At 39.5% G+C, this 17,445-nt stretch overlaps 1 protein-coding gene and 1 long non-coding RNA gene across 2 annotated transcripts in view; one reads left to right on the forward strand and one right to left on the reverse strand.

The window, feature by feature from the left end:
• The window catches only part of LOC132862310 (cadherin-4-like), a 318,252-nt gene that overhangs the window by 105,983 nt on the left and 194,824 nt on the right, over window positions 1-17,445 (forward strand). The gene's annotated exons all lie outside the window — the stretch shown is intronic.
• On the reverse strand, window positions 11,811-12,419 carry LOC132862826 (uncharacterized). The gene is made up of 2 exons (XR_009650062.1): window positions 12,318-12,419; window positions 11,811-11,999 (listed from the first exon to the last, which is right to left on the reverse strand). It is a non-coding gene; the product is annotated as an uncharacterized LOC132862826 (long non-coding RNA).

The following is a 17,445-nucleotide window of genomic DNA, read 5'->3' on the forward strand; positions in this document are numbered from 1 at the left end:
GCAGGAAATGGCTTCAGTGTTTCTTTGCATATTCTGTTTTCTTTCTTCCTTCTGTATTTATTTTTATTGATTTATTTTGCTTACTATTATTTTCTCAATCTTTAATAGTTTTCTTATAAAGATTTACTTTTAAAAAGAAAATCTTTAAGAGAAAGATGAAGTGATGTAAGAGGATTCTGGAGGAACATGATCGATCTCTCACTCTCTCTCTCTCTCTCTCTCTCTCTCTGTCTCTCTCTCTGTCTCTCTCTTTCTCTTATTCTCTCTCTCTCAGTATCTCTGTCTCTCTCTCACTCTCTCTTTCTCTTATTTTCTCTCTCTCACTCTCTCTGTCTCTTTCTCTCTCTTTCTCTTATTCTCTCTCTCTCACTCTCTCTCTGTCTCTTTCTCTCTCTCTCTCTCTCTCTCTCTCTTATTCTCTCTCTCACTCTCTCTCTGTCTCTTTCTCACTCTCTTTCTCTCTCTCTCCCTCTCTCTCTCTCTCTCTCTCTCTCTCTCTCTCTCTCTCTCTCTTTTAATAGCAAACACTTTAAGTGGTATGACAGCGATTATGCCGAACTCTGCTCTTAATTAGCACCATTCTTAATTTAAACGCTGCTCATCTTGACCTCTGATCTTTTCTTATCCCCATGATGCAACCCCTCTCTCTCTCTCTCTCTCTCTCTCTCTCTCTCACTTTCTCTTTCTCTTTCCACAAACACACACATCTCTCACTTCTCCTCTCGCCTCTCAGCTTTCTGTCCTCCTGTACCATTCGGATCATGCGGATCAGAGCGAGCCGGATCTGTAACTAGCACAAGCGTTAGCGATTGCTCAGTGGGACTGAAGCACCAACATTAGCCTGAACACAGTGTGCTAGCTAAAGCAGGATTAGCACTTAGCAAACGCATCACCATTTATTTCCTCATATGAACATAATTACTTAAAAGCAGTTTGTTTGTTTTGTTGTTTTTTTTTGTCAGGAATAAAATTTAGGTTTCAGGAGGTTTAAGAAAGCTTTAAGATTGGAGAGATTTTATAAAAGAACATCAGGTGAATATTAGCGCTGTGTGGCACACGGCTAGCATCAACGTCTCAGGGGAAGGAACTTTTCATAATCAGCCCGAACGTCCTGACTAATAAAGTGACACCCAATTGTGAGGCGTTTGCATTTAATTAATAAAAAGGTAAAAACTATGAGGAAAAAGGGTTTAGTGTTATTTTAGGGTTTAGTTTTATCTCTTTTTTATTTTAGTTTTATTTGATGATGATCCTGTCGTGGCTTGTTTTCTTTTTAAGGTGGAAAAAAACTAATCTAAAAACAAAACCAAAGCAGTTGTAATAGTTTAAATACTGGCTCCTCACATTGGTCCTTTTTATTCTGGATATTCTTTCATCATTAGCATCAGTTCATTTCTCTCTCTGCTTCTTCTTCTTATAAACATTACGCTTTATTTCTCTCTTCTTTAATCTGGGACTAAATCTTTAAGAGAGTAATGCACAAGCTCTAGTTGTGTAGTCATTCTCTCTCTCTCTCTCTCTCTCTCTCTCTCTCTCTCTCTCTCTCTCTCTCTCTGTGTCTCTGTTGCCTCTCTCACCCCCCCTTTCTCTCTCTCTCTCTCTCTCTCTCTCTCTCTCTATCTCTCTCTCTCTTGCCACTCTCTCTCTCCCTCTCTCTCGCTATCTCTCTCTCTCTATGTATCTCTCTCTCTCCCTCCCTCTCTCTCGCTATCTCTCTCTCTCTCTCTCTCTCTCTCTATCTCTCTCTGTGTCTCTGTTGCCTCTCTCTCGCTATCTCTCTATCTCTCTCTCTCTGTCCATCTCTCTCAGACAGATGTAAGTTGACAGGCAGATGCAGTAATTGATAGACAGCAGCTCGGGTATCCGTCTGTGTCAGCGTTTTACAGAGAGAGTGAGAGGTAGAAGGAGACGAGGGGAAAAAGAGGAGTGTGAGAATCAGCAGCAGCGTGCAGATGAGGTTAATTTGGGACGCTTCCTCTATCGATCTCTGTGTTGTCCCTGATGGCTCCGGCTCATTTAGTGAAACGCATCATAATGATGCCAATTTCGGATAAACGGATTTTGTCTCGCTGCTATTTTAAACCTGGAACACACCAACCCAACGTGGTCTATTAAACACTGTGTGTGTGTGTGTGTGTGTGTGTGTGTGTGTGTGTAAAAGTTTCATTATCTTTGTTTTCAGTGATTTATACTATTATCAGATATTTTAATGAACTAAGCCTGATGACGTCTGAATCCTCGTAAATGTTGTTTCGACTAGTTTAGTTGGAGAATGTTGGTGTTTGTCGGAGTGTTTAGGTGTTTGGTGAAGTGTGTTGGTGTTTGTTGGAGTGTGTTGGTGTTTTTTGCAGAGTGTTGGTGTGTTTTGCAGAGTGTTTGTGTTTGTTGGAGTGTGTTGGTGTTTTTTGCAGAGTGTTGGTGTTTTTTGATGAGTGTTGGGGATGAGTGTTGTGACTGAGGGTATGTGGGAATTTCTCTCTCTCTCTCTCTCTCTCTCTCTCTCACTCTCTCTCTCTCTCCCACAGACACACACACACATTACATACTCACAGAACACACACAGTACACCCCCCACATACACACACACCCACACACACACACACACTCTACCCCCACACACAGAACACACACACATGCAGAGTACACACACCCACACTTAGAGCACACACACACACACACACACACACACCTCTACCGACATTCTTTCACTTCTTCAGTGTGTGGATGGTATAAAACTCAGTACTGGGTTTCGTTTTGTGACCTGTTAGAAGACAAAATCTCTCTCTCTCTCTCTCTCTCTCTCTAAAACCCATAAGAGGACTATTTCTGTTTTTTTTTCCCTTTTTTCATGTCTGAACATCTGACCCTTTACATTCTCTTTCTTCATCCCACACACACACACACACACACACACACACACACACACACACACACACACACACCACCAACCTCGGACCAAAGCCCAGCGCCACATGATCTTGATTTCCTGAGGCAAACAAGAAGACTTCTCTCTGTTTTTCACACCTCTTCTGTTCCCAGTTTCATCTCCTTCCATTCCTCTGTCATGTCTCTGTACATCAAGTACCTGTCTGTGTTGTGTGTTGGCATGATACAGAACTCAGAACAGCCTGAAGTGAAAACACACATTAAGGAGGACAGATAAAAAAACGGACAGACCGACAGCTAGACATCAGAGCTTGATAAATCTGGAAGCTGAAATACTTTCTTGCGCAGCGTGCAATCTGATGGCGCTCAGGCAGGAGGTATGACCTAGCGCTCGAAGGAGACGTACGCTAAAAAATAACTGGATGCTAATATTATTCTAAGATTACTATCTTATCATAATCACATCTCAGACCTTATATGGGATACGAGACGTATTAAAGAGAAAAGAATGAAAACGGTTTTCAGAGGCGTTAAACTAAACGGAGCATGAAAGAGTTAAGGATTCGTAGCTGCGGAGGATCGGATCGCTGCGAGGCACGACGTTTCAAAATATTACATGACTTTACCAATTATAAATTACATGAATAGCAATCAAGAATACGGTACATAATTACACTGAGTTTTCTCAGATGGCAGCAAATAATGGTATTTTCTTTGATCAGAGTCAGCAGGGAGGCTCACACACACACACACACACACACACACACACACACAGAGTCCCATTAGTCGTGTGTGTCGAGTTTTCCCCGGAGGGTCTCGTCCAGATGAAATGTCACTTTTAATGGAAAATGAAATGGAATAGCAAAAGATTGCTTTTTGGAATACAGCATTATATTACACAAATGTGAAAAAAAAAAGTTTATTCTTTCATTGTCTATTTTTTTTTCATCTGTGGAATAGAACTTCTCATTTTTCCTCAACAATCGTTTCAGAAAGTTTCTGATTTGTTTCTTCTGATTGTTGATGAGTTTTTAATGTGGAAGCTCGTTCCCTGAGACAAATGTTTGGCGTTTAAAACGAGTCTTGTAAGAGTAAAAACACACACGTGTGGAGCGCACACACTGTGAACACACTTATCTGAGAAACTGAATCGCACCACACACACGGAGAAAGGGTTTACAAGCAGAGCACCAGAAGGATGCGCTTAGCTGTAACATGTAGGAAAATCAATAGGGTTGATTATAAGCCTGGTTGCCAAGTGTGTGTAAATCCATCCCACTGGTCATTAAAAATTGGTCCAGAAAAATATCTTAAAGGTGCGGTCTCCGTTGTTTGAAAGCCAATGTTGACATTTGAAATCACCAAAACAAACACGCCACTAACCCAAATGGGTCCCACCCCTGTATTGATAGCTCCACCCACACGTACATACGTAACCCAGGCAACTACTGGAAAGAAATGTGTCTTTATCATAGCTGAAGGGAAGAACAATACGATTGCAGATAAACAAACAAGCAAAAATGACACACAAGCATAATCATGTAAAGGACAAAGGCATATATTAGTTCTGTGTAACAAAGCAAAACCAACGTTACTCACCTATCGAGAAGGAAAAAAGCGCCTCGGCGTCTTAAGTAAAGTTGGTCACATGTTCACAGATTGGAGTTTCCCGAGTCAATAACTCCTGAGCTAAACACTGTTACTACACAAAACACGGTTGTAGCTGCGTCTCTACATTACTACGATAGAAAAGAGGTGTTATTTGTGTAGTAACAGTGTTTATCTCAGGAGTTATTGACTCAGGAAACTCCAATCTGTGAATATGTGACCAACTTCCTGCTCCTTCACTTCTCTCCAGCGCTGGAAAGCTGATCCTATATTAACACGTCCTACTTCTTACCTTATCGTAAGTCTTTCTTCACTTTCTTTCTTTGTTTTTATCCTCCATGTCAATGTTAAAACCGCTTTCTGCTAATGTCACACATGCGCACTGAACAATCTCTCTGCCCATATTGACAAGACCCGCCCCTTTCTGCTCATTGGCTACACGTTTGTTTTGTTTTTGTTTTGTTTGTCGTTCCGACTCAGTTTTCTTAAGCATTTCTCAAACATCAGAGACCCCACCTTTAAGTGATCATTAAAAATGTTCAAATTCAGTGTTTCAGACATGAGGAAGAAAGGAAGGAAGAAAGGAGGTGGAAGAGAGAAGGAAGGAAAACAAGCAACGGGAAGGAAGGAAGGACGGAAAGAAGTGACTCAAACAGATGTGTGAATGTTGCATTAAAAACGTTCTAATGATGTTCTAGAAATCGGGTTCTATTTGTTAAGTTTTCTTTTGGTTCTGGGAAAGGTTTATTCCTTACGATATTTATAAAATGTTCCATCAAGGTTCAAACGTTTTTTTGTTGACTGAACTTTAACCCTCCCATTTCCTTAACATGAGTTTCAGAGCATATGTTTGCAAAAACGTTACTTTTGCAACTCCACGGTACGCAATAAATAAACGTCGTCGTCGAGGAAACATCAAAATAATATCAATAATTACATGTATGTCTGATTAAAAACACCGCGAGGGTCAGGAGTTACACGGAGCATCTGCTGTACGAGTCGCTGTGTAAGTCGTTACTATAGAAACGACAGCGTCTTCGTATAGACCTGCGATTTGAGCTGTTCGGTAAAAATAACCCTCAATAGACGGTTATTTTTACCGAACAGCTCAAATCGCAGGTCTATACGAAGACGCTGTCGTTTCTATAGTAACGACTTACACAGGTGATCTGCGTTTAATGTCGTTTCGTTTTGTTTTGGATACGTTTTGATTAGAATTGCACTCCATGTTCATAAATAGTAGCTCAACAGAGCATGTATTTAATGTTCGCTTTAGAAAAAATCCTCCAGCTTACTTATTGGGCATGTGAAACCCTGATAAAATTCAGTCAATGAACGCAAATCCGGCAATCCCTGAAAACCGTGTGTGTTAGTGTTGTGTGCGATCAGGGATTCGGAGGATTGTATTCACCGAAACAGCCTTGACTCCATCCACATTACTTCATTTAGTGTCTGAGAAAAGGCAGATTTCTGATTAGTGAGAAGGTTCCAGAAAGAAATTTCTAGAACAGCAGCTCTGACAGTGTTGTTATTTAATGAAGACAAGCATGTCATTGCTGATATGGTGAGACTTGCTTTAAGGAGCATCCAGTGACAGCGCTTTGGATCAGTCAGAGATAAAGCTGTACGTTTTTTTTTTTTTGTTTTTTTTTGACATGTTCAGTTGATCAATCCCTCAGGATTTCATAGTTTTTTTTTGTTTTTTTTTTTTCTTGATTGAAGCTTGACAAAATCCTCGAGGTTTATTTATCTGCAACACTTACTAATGTTATCCTAAAAAAAAAAAAAAAAACCTGAATAGATATTCCGTGAAGAAAGGAAACGAAGCTCGGAGTTTAGACTTCAGTTTTATATTAACGAAAGTGTAAAATAAAAAATAACAACAAGCCGCCAATGCTAGTGTAAATCCGACCCACGTCCTTGACCTTTATAAATTTTAAGACAAATAAAATACAAGTTACCAAAGTTACAAATTCTTAAACACCAGACAAACAGAGGTACTGCAGTACAGGTGCTGAATATTTACTCTATTATAGAATGAATTTATTCCTTCCCGACTAAAAGAGATTTCAGGGCTAGTCAGTAAGCTAGTAGCTAGTCAGTCAGCTAGCTAGCTTGTTGCATATCGATCTAGCGGAAGGTTGCTTTGTACTTTATGCAACTATTCCACTTTATGAAACATCGATAGTTTCAAATCTCAGCCTTCTGTGATAAACAGTGGGTGCCATGGTGGGCGTGGCAGTGGGCGTGGCCACAGTAGCGGATGTGGCGTTTCATTATTATTTGAAAGCGTGCATTAAAAAGCACATATTGGAGTCACACGCTCTCTCACACCCTTATCCCTTATCCTGCTCACACAGAGGCCTTTAATAATCCCATGGAATTACACACACACACACACACACACACACACACACACACACACACACACACACACACACACACGCCTCAGAAGATTCAGGCATCAAAGGACGTGCAGTAGACAGAGATTGTGTATGGATGGTGGACTGTAGCCTTGATGCTAACACCCACGAATCCTGAGATCCATTTATGAGTCATGCCTTTAACTAACACACACACACACACACACACACACACACACACACACACACACACACACACACACACACCCTTTGAAGTGACAGCAAAATGCCAGATCTTAGTCACTGTCGATAATCTGAGAGTCGTGATAGAGTCCCACAAACAATTTCCATATATTATTTTATTTATTTAACGTTTAAACAGATTTTTCAATTCTTATTAAATCAACAACGCTGCCAATTTTAGCTACCCATGCTTCCTTAGCATGCTATACGCTAACATTATGCAGCGCTCCATGTTGGCTACGTGTCTAGTTTACCACATGAAAATTGATGTTGGAATTTTTTTATTCAGAATTCCGAATTATTCAGACGTGGTGGTTTTACATATATCAAGCTTTTAAAAAACTATTAGCAGATCATTTTGATTCTTTCTAAGCTGTGAATTGAAAATGCTCCAGCTTGAAATGAGTGAAAAGGTCTAGAAAATGGCTTTAACAATCGCATACTTAGTGTGTTGGAATCCTTTAATAGGAAATACGACATAAATTAGATACATGGGACAAATTTCCGTCTTACAGTGTGGTGTATTCATCAACCTTATCCTCTTTTAAGCTGCTTTTACACTGGGAATTATTTCATACAGAAAAAGCGCTGAATAGAGGAACTTATTAGTATGTCATATAAGAAAGAAAATGCTTAATACTGTTGGAGTTCTACGTTGAAATGTTTCTGGCTTCGTAAATCGGCTTTTATTAGATGATTTCCTACTCCAGTTCATCTGTGTTGCTTTTCCATTTTCTGTCCGTTCGGACAAGTGGCTCCTTGACGTTTATTTCTAACTCCAGTTTGGAGTGGCGATGCTGGTTTCTGCCTAACTATTGCTGATTTAAAAAAAAAAAACATTATCAGGACCCGACAGCACTTGAATCAAACTGTGTATCGTTCTTGCCAGAGTCTGAATCAAATGCTGAGAAAATTCCCCGGTTGGATTTTGCCGAAATTCATGCACACACAGAATTTTATGTTTTTTTTATTTATTTTTTTTTATGAAACTATATTTCAAAAATAAATAATAAATTATACATTAAATTTATATATTAAATAAATACATTTAATAAATACAGGTTTGCAAACCTTGAGTGCTGTTAAAGAGTCGACTCTTTAGCAAACAAATCATCTCCACCATGTGCCGTTTTTTGAGTAAAATTTTAAATGTTATCCATAACGAGTTGTAACGTAGCCTTTTCAGGCTATATTCGGATTGTGTATTTGGTGATATACAAAGGTGTTTTTGATTGTGTATTTATTTTGGTTCACAGCTTAACGTCTGTGGTTGAGACTGTAGTACAGATATACAGATCCTACATATCGTCGCTGTCAGATGGAATCCTCGTATCTCCAAAACCATTACTTTTCAGGAAATTAAAAAAACGCCGTACTTTATCTGCAGTGCACAGGGTTTAGTCCGCGTTGCAGTGGATTTGTCTTGCGCTAAATTTCTGTCCTCAGACGAGCACCAGAACTAGCGGGGGTCAAGATTTTTTTTTCTTTGAGCCCAGTGTTTTACCTCATACATTTACCTCAGAAGACGTGTTGATTCGTTGCGAATCTTCTTGAGGAGAAATATGCCGCGAAGCTCTCCCGTGGAGTGAGGAAGAGGTGGACAGTTGAAGTGTCCAATGGAGTTAAGAGATTTGCGCTCAAGCTATTTTCAAGACTTTAGATTGGTTAATAACTTGTAAAAATAACAGACCCAGGTGGGGACTGACCAATAGCATCGATATGTGAAAAAATATAAAATTGACCAAATTTGGACATACGAGGTTTCCGCCCGACAGCAACGATATATAGCTTTATATAAAACTAAAAAAAAAAGGAGCGGAAATGATCTTTTAGGAATCCTTAAGAAATGTCTTGTCATCCTTAAACATGGGCTGTTTACTGTGATGATGTGGCTGATAATGATTGAAGACGGTGATAGCAGGAGAGACTCGCCCACGTAATTACACCATACTGTATTGGGTTGATGCACTATAACACACACACACACACACAAACACAGAAAGCAGGATGAGTGTGTATTTGAAGATGGCCCTTATTAGTCCATGTGCAGTGTTTTGTGTTTAGTTTGTCTTTAGTTGTATGTCGACCGGCTCGTCTGCCGTTTTCATACCGGAGAAAAACAAAGAAACAAAACAGTATAAATGAAGCTACGATCAAAGATGCTGAAAGAAATCCTCACACCATATTGAATGATTCTAGTTGAGGTGAAGACTGGAAAACAGTTTAGTTTGTGTGTTTAGTCGTTCTCTCTGCCTCTAGCTCCTGTCCAGTAGAAAATTTGCCACTCATCGTCTAATTATTTTCAAAGAAAAAGCGCAGTAATGAGTCCGGCGTTGTTTAGCCAAACAGCTCTCTGGCCCTCTGATGTCAAATAATTGCTGTGTTTCTTTGCTAAAGGCTAATGATAAGGAAGACGAGTGTGACACAAAGGCCGGGTGCGCTGCCTTTGTCCTGAGCCGACGCTAATTTGCTTGATATTTCAAAGCCAAGGTTAATGGCCCTCTCTGGAAAATTCGGCAGAGTTTAAAAAAAAAACAATGCGCTGGACTCTGGGACACAATTAATGTCAGCAATAAGGGGAAGAAATCAATAAAAAAAGCTTACTTTTTTAACTTATTTTTACAGTTATTGGGTGCAAACTTTAGTAAGTACAGTCGTGCCTTAGGGAGGATTAAAGTCTTTAAAATGTCTTTAAAAAAGTCTTTGTTTTTAAAAGTATTTTTCCACTGCACTGTATTTTGCGACTGGTGTCTGAAACCGGTCTCACGTGTGTCTCATGGTCTCATTTATTCTTTTATTCCTTTTCTTAAGCACAGCAAATATGTGTGAGAAATGACTACTGTAGCATTAAGCTAAGCTAGCTAGCTAGCTATTAGCTGACGATTGCCATGGTTTAACAATGTTACACACAAAAATACAGTAGTTTATTTTACAATAATCTAGTGCTAGCCAAATTGTTAGCAAACCATCTAGCAACAATTTAACCTTACAAAGAATAAAAAGTGCAATGTGTTTGCTTTAATACGTGAGAAATGCGACTTAATCTACAGTTTGAAAATAGGTCGCTTGTAGTGGATATGCTATGCTAACTATGCATGATCTAATGACAATAATGGTGAGTAAATAAATACATTTAATAAATACAGATTTGCAAACCTTGAGCACTGTTAAAGAGTCGACTCTTTAGCAAACAAATCATCTCTCCTCCATGTGCCGTTTTTTAACGAGTTGTTATAGACTTTATAGCGTCTGTGGTTGGAACTGTAGTAAGATTTTACAGATATAGATAACTAAAGAAAAAGGAGCAGAAATGATCTTTTAGGAATCCGACAGCGAGTGTCTTGTCATCCTTAAACATGGGCTGTTTACTGTGATGATGCGGCTGATAATGATTGAAGATGGTGATAGCAGGAGAGACTCGCCCACGTAATTACACCATATTGTATTGGGTTGATGCACTATAACACACACACACTTGGAAAGTTTTATTATGACACGTTAGCAAACACAGGGCTAAAAATATGTGCTTCTTAAAGTTTAAAAACAATCCTAATGCAAGATATGAGAATATCTAACAGTTCTTTATTATTTTAATTAGCTCAGAAAGTTTGCAAAAATAGGAACTTTACTTAATGAAGTAGAAACCTTCCTACTGTAGCTTATACTGCTGTACTTCTAGTGGATATGCTATGCTAACTGTGCGTGATCTAATGACAATAATGGTGAGTAAAGATGTCAGCAATCTAAAAGAATGTTACAGTATATATATATATACAGTGATACCTCGAGATACGAGTGCTTTAACGTTGGATACGTTAAAAAATTTTAACTTGTGTGACTACACCGCATCTGATGATTTTTATTAAAATGACCGGCAGATGTTAGTGAGGAAAGAGTGACAAAAAAAGCAAAAACAAGTAAAGCGATGAAAAAAATTAAGCAAAATTAATGTAAAGAAAACAGAAAGTGTAGCAATTAAGTTAAGTTAAGAGAAATCAAGCATCGCGTTAGTTCTGGCAGGCCACGTCGTCAAGCGTGCATCAGCTGTTAATCGCGCACCAATCCGGTTACGACATCCATATTACCCGACCATTTAAATTCCCATTCATTGAGCCGCTCTAGCGCTTCGCTGCTGCTGCGATTTCAACTCCCTCCTCCAACCCCGACTCCACCATGCCGGAACCCGTGTTCGTTGTTCCAGTTTACGTCATAAATCTCCACATATTTTTCTCTCTCTCTCTCCCTCTCTCTCTAATTATTTAATTATTTATTTATCCATTTATTCATTTATTATTTTCCTTTCCTATTTTTAACTCTATGCATGATTAATGGTTCTGTTATACGGGTGTTGTGAAAAATCCTTGAGCCTTAAGAAAATATATTATACTTAGATTATATTATATTATAATATAATTAATATTATTATATTAATACCAAGGTAATATATAACTAGAGATTATATTAACCAGAAGTCGGAGGGTGGATAAGAGAGGGACTGTTTATTATAGTAACTCAGTAGACAGGAGAAGAAAGAATGTAAACAGGGGATTCAGGGCCAGAATCGGAGGAAGAAGAGGCGAGAGAGAGAGATATGCCTTAAGGGAATTATGATTGGAGTCATAAGACACATGGGAATAAACCCCAGATGTTGTAATAATTTTAAGGTAATATATAACTAGAGAATAAAATAACCACACTTGAGTCAGAGGGTGGATAAAAGAGGAAATGTTTATATGTTTATTATAAATAAACTTAGTAAATGGGCGAAGTAGGAGTGTAATCTGGAGATCCAGGTAGACGTCAACAGGCACTGGCCTTGGGTAGGGGAAGGACGAGGATGGTGAGGCAAGGACCAGATGGTGTGACCAGGATGAATTGGCTGACCCTGAGGCGAAGGATCTAAGGGGAGTAACTTAGTAGAGATAGAGGAAGTGAAGCTTGAGATATGTGTAAGCAAGCCCAGCCTGGGCAAAGACAGGCTGAGATCATAATAAATTCAGAAGTTTAGCAGGCTTAAGGAGTCATCAGAGATGACTCCTTACTCCATTTGTACACAAACAACATTATAGCAGCAATAGCTTAGCAATAGTAACAATATAAGATGATGAATAAATAAGAGCTTCTAACATAATAACTTTTGACATAAACCAGACTCATAGAGTGACTTATAATCAGTAAAAATCATGTACAGAAGAAAATAGCAAAGGAGAAACTTACTCATTGTACTGTAGTTGAATGAAGGATTAATCCTCAGGACGTCTGTCATGAAAAAACTAAGAAGCAAAGGTAACATTGACCAGGAAGTAAAGCTCTTTTGAGCACATTTTTAATAACAATAACAAAATTGTTATTTAGAATTAAGAAGACCGTGGTTCCCAGACCTTAGCTCATACATTGTTATGTAGAATGAAGAAGACCATGGTTCCTAGACCATGGCTCAAAATTGTTATGTAGAATGAAGAAGACCCAGGTTCCGAGACCTGGGCCCTGGGAACCAAGGGGAGGAAAATCCGTAAATGGGCATATGAGTAAAAGGTGCTGGGAAATAAGGGGAATGTGGTGAACAGGATGTTAGGTTATTTAGAAAACATATGAGGTAATTCCGGTAAATAAGGTGATATGAGGAAGAACACCAGGTGGAACTCCACCGTGGGACTGGGAACTTGCCTGAGAGGATGGGAACCAAAGAGGAGGCACCTAGAAGCACCAGGGTATATATTAAGGAGATTTTCTGAGGCTCCGGGCTCCTTGGGGGGGATCAATCAAGTGCTTTTGATTGCATGCAGATGCTCTTCATGAAGATGCTCTTCAACTTAGCAATTTCTCTTAGAGAATTGTTGGCTGATTGACCACAATAAAGTTTGCTCATTCTCATCCAGGTCTGAGGAGCTTTCTCATTGTTTTATTGGTATTAATGTTAGTGCTATCAGTAAATTAAGTTTAATTAAAAACTATAAAGTATAAAAGTATTAAAAAGTATATAAGTACAAATCACCCTGCGATGTGTCGACTTGGAGACGGGCTCTAAGTTCCGACACGGGGGTCTATTCTATTTTCTAGTTGCTGCTCTCTAGGTATCACTGTATATATAAAGGTATCACTGTATATATAAATATGTAGCTTGCTAGCTTGCCTCACTGTTTTGCTGTCAGGAATGACTATCACTCACTTCAACATCAGGTTCTCCAGATGACTTTTTGAATATTAGTCTGTGGGTCACTTGGGAAATATTTTAAAGTCTCTTATTTTAAGTGTAATATTCAGAGAAGAGATTTTAAGATCGCTGTCTGGTTGAGCATAGATAGCTGGATGCCTTTAAATTTTTCTCTCTCTTTTTTGAAAATTAATTTCAATTCGCTTGCTGTTTATTTTTAGCACTGGTGCTCGAGGTCATCGTGGTATTACTGTACATGCCAAAAGGGGAAGTGAAAAGGTTCAGTAGAGACGTATTGTCTTCTCTGTATGAGAGGGAAAAAGCAGCTGATGGTTGGAGAGTAAGTAAAATTATAGCTCCGGGATCCTCCATCAATACAGCCAGTCCTGACTGACCCCAATTCCCTGCAGACACACACACACATACACACACACACAACTGAAGACCTGCAGCCAAAGTGGGTCAAAGACTGCACAAAGGCATTGTGGACCTCAGGAGAGGAAAAAACGAGGGAGAGCATTAAGTCAGATCCCATCACTGGCCAAAGCGCTTGATGGATATTAATTATTACTACAATCCAGTATTTTTGGACTGTGTTTCTTTTTGCAGAATTTAGCACAAAGAAACGTACATGTCGATCACCCTACAGTTATCGAAATAACAGGCATGAAGGAGTGTTTACGGTGTTGGATTTTACTGCTGTGTCTGACTGCTGCCTTTAACAGGTATTGATTTTCTTTGGGATAAAGAAATAAGCCACGATGCTTGTAGACTACTTAACTTCTGTGGTTAGCATCTCTCAACACACACGGGATTTGTTCATTGTCCCATCACATTTTTGACACGCTCTTAAAAGGTCTAAAAAAGATCACTTAATCTTTTCCTTCATCTACAATAAAATAAAACATGAGTAACATTGTTTTCAGATTTAAACACTACTTAAAGATAGCGTTTTCTTGTGAGTGGAAAGAGATATCTTGTTTCACCCATGTTAGCACGGACTAGCGCATAGCCACATTTAAACCTAGCAATAAGCTAGATTCTAATGTTTTGTCCAGGTACAAATGTGCACAGAGATGCTAAAAATTGACTAGCCTAGCTATGAACAAGCTGAATTTCAGTTAATGTACACATGTTCCATTCCAAAAAAATAGTCCATTTGTTTTGGCTGTACTGTGGCTGTTGCCTTTGGTTGTCAAAGCCACCCTGAGGTTGTGTCATCTTGAGATGGACTGGTGTCCTGCCTGAGGTGTACTTTGACCTCATACCCAGTGTAACATTCAGCTCTGGCATGCGTGACAGCAAACACAAAGTTGGTTCAGACTGAAAAGTTGACGTTTATGTTGCTCACTGGGAAACTGCATACTGTATCTCACCCCAAGGCCGAGGTGATAACAGAGTTTCCGTGGTTTTATTTCTCTATTGTCACCTATTTCGATGCTAGACCATTGATCTGAAAGTGTCAACTCGGAAACATTGATTTTTTCCCAGGTGTTGATGGGAAATCTCCCGTGGCTGAGGCGTTAACCCAGTGCTAGATCACATTTTAACGACGAATGAAGACAGACATACTGTATATACACAAAGAAATTTAGCACAAAGATGAATATATAATATACACAATATATATAATCTTGTACTATATATAACCTTGTACCGTTGTACCTTATACACCCTTTTCTACCTTATTACCTGGTGATAAATTCCCAAGTGTTAATGGAAAATCTCCTCCAGCGAATGAGTTAGCTTGAGTCAGAACATAATCCAACAACACAATGATGGTCTAGTTACAAGATTTCATAATTATTATTTATAGCACTGGTTAAGCCCAGTCCTATGCTTTCATTACAAGTAACCCAAAGTTAAAAACCCAAGGATAAAAACTGGTACCTTGAGCAGGTTGGTGTATTGGGCAGTAGTGTTCTAGTGATTTTACAGTTAAGGCTCTGCACTAGGGTGTAAGGTTGTATCCCAGTACCACCGAGCTACTGCTGTTGGGTCCTTGAGCAAGGACCTTAGCCTTAACTCATTCATTCATTCATTCATTCATTCATTTTCTACCGCTTATCCGAACTACTCGGGTCACGGGGAGCCTGTGCCTATCTCAGGCGTCATTGGGCATCAAGGCAGGATACACCCTGGACGGAGTGCCAACCCATTGCAGATCCCACACACACACTCTCATTCACTCACGCAATCACACACTACGGACAATTTTCCAGAGATGCCAATCAACCTACCATGGATGTCTTTGGACCAGGGGAGGAAACCGGAGTACCCGGAGGAAACCCCCGAGGCACGGGGAGAACATGCAAACTCCACACACACAAGGTGGAGGTGGGAATCGAACCCCCAACCCTGGAGGTGTGAGGCGAACGTGCTAACCACTAAGCCACCGTGCCCCCCTTAGCCTTAACTGTTTAGCTTAATTATACATCATGTTGGATTTGCAGAATTGTAAAATGAAGGCCGGTTGATTATCTTAATCACATTAATACAGTACAGTACAAGTCCTTGTTTGTCTTGACAAGTATTCTCCATACTCCCTAATATACTGTACAGTGTTGTATGTGTTATTGGGGATGGCATTCCTACATTACTCTTTCAACTTCCATCAAAATAACTCCAACCAATCATAGGTGCCTGTGAGGCGACATATGTGGAAGAGAGTAGCCTGTGATGATGCTTTGGCAGCAGGTCAAAAAGATGCAGCTGTCTGGCTTTATGACTTGCATCTTGAATGAACTGAATGCTAGCAGAGACCTTTCTGGTTTGTATCTGTTGAGTGATGGGGAAGAGCTAGCTCTAACGGATAGTAATTGGCAAATGGGTAAATTGCAAGAAAATGGGGTAAAACAACCCTCTCTGGGCGACTATGTTTTCTATCCCGTGATTAGTGTCTGTCAATAATGTGGTTTTACTGTTCTACTGTCACTTATTTTGCCGCTAGCTCATTGATCTGGTTCTTTATCCACTTCAGAAGAGCATGGCTTTGACGTAGCACGTCATGTTTGTGTTGGAAAAAATGAGCAAAAAAGAACTGTGATGGTTTTGTATTGTATCACATGTGAAAGGCAGGAATTCATGATTGCTCAACATATAAAATATGGTATATAAGCAATGTAAAGCCCGTACTTCAGACACCAAGGACAAATAAAAACCTGTATAGCATTTGATAACCAAGGCACGTAATCTGCTTGTCGCCGGGTAGTGATTTGTCCGCTCCTGCTTATAGCTCCAATGCTAAATTAAAGAGCTAATTTGGATAAGAAATGTGTCTTGGCTGATTAAATACATTAGGGATAAAAAAAGAAAATTAAATTTTTTGTCTCAAGTCTATTTTGCACCTGAAGCAACATGGCCCATGCAGGTACATGTAAATTTACAGGATTCATATTTAGCTTTGTTACTCTTATGAGCTTGATAGCCATGGGATGGTTATTTGACGTTATTTCCCAGTGTGTGTATCTTTATCAGCAATATCAGCAAAGTCAGGATCTTTGAGGGAAGTCCGTCTCCTTTCTGAGCACACACAAATTGCTGTAATTTATTCCGGCTCACACGGCCGTGGCTCTGGTCGGGCTAATGAGCATTTTGGGACGGTGAGAAGAAATTTTAATCAGACGCTAAGTGGGGAGGAGAGGAGACGTCCAGCTGCAGATGATGCCTCTCATCATGTATTCAGCGTGGAGAGAAAAAGAGAATGAGAATGAGGAATGGAGATGATGTAGGTATATTAGCGCTTGCCGTGTTGTCCAATTTGCTGCTAGAGTGAGCTCAATGAGCTTGTGTGGGATTAAGAGCATCGTATGCTGCTGGATTAAAGTGACTCCAGCGGAAACGAGACAAAGAAAAGCAGGAGAGCTAAAATATTCATTCAATCCTTCTCTCTGTGATTTTTTTACTAGCACACTTCCCTTTCATATGTACTGTATATATTTCAGAGAAGACGTTCAGAACTCGAACGGCTAACTTGCTAACCCGACCGTTTCCGGTTGAACAAACATTAGCTGGCTAAGCTTGAGCTAGGTTTTGAGAGAAATTCATAATCAGGTGTTTGCTCTGGTGTATTTTGGTGTCATCTTTGCTTATAATGCTAGTTAGCTGGCTAATTTTTAATGTAATCTGACCTATTTTTGAGAGAAAGTCATATACCCTGTATATTTTTATGCTTTTCTTGAGTCAGCCATC

This window comes from Tachysurus vachellii, chromosome 19 (assembly GCF_030014155.1).
Source record: "Tachysurus vachellii isolate PV-2020 chromosome 19, HZAU_Pvac_v1, whole genome shotgun sequence".
NCBI lineage: Eukaryota > Metazoa > Chordata > Actinopteri > Siluriformes > Bagridae > Tachysurus > Tachysurus vachellii.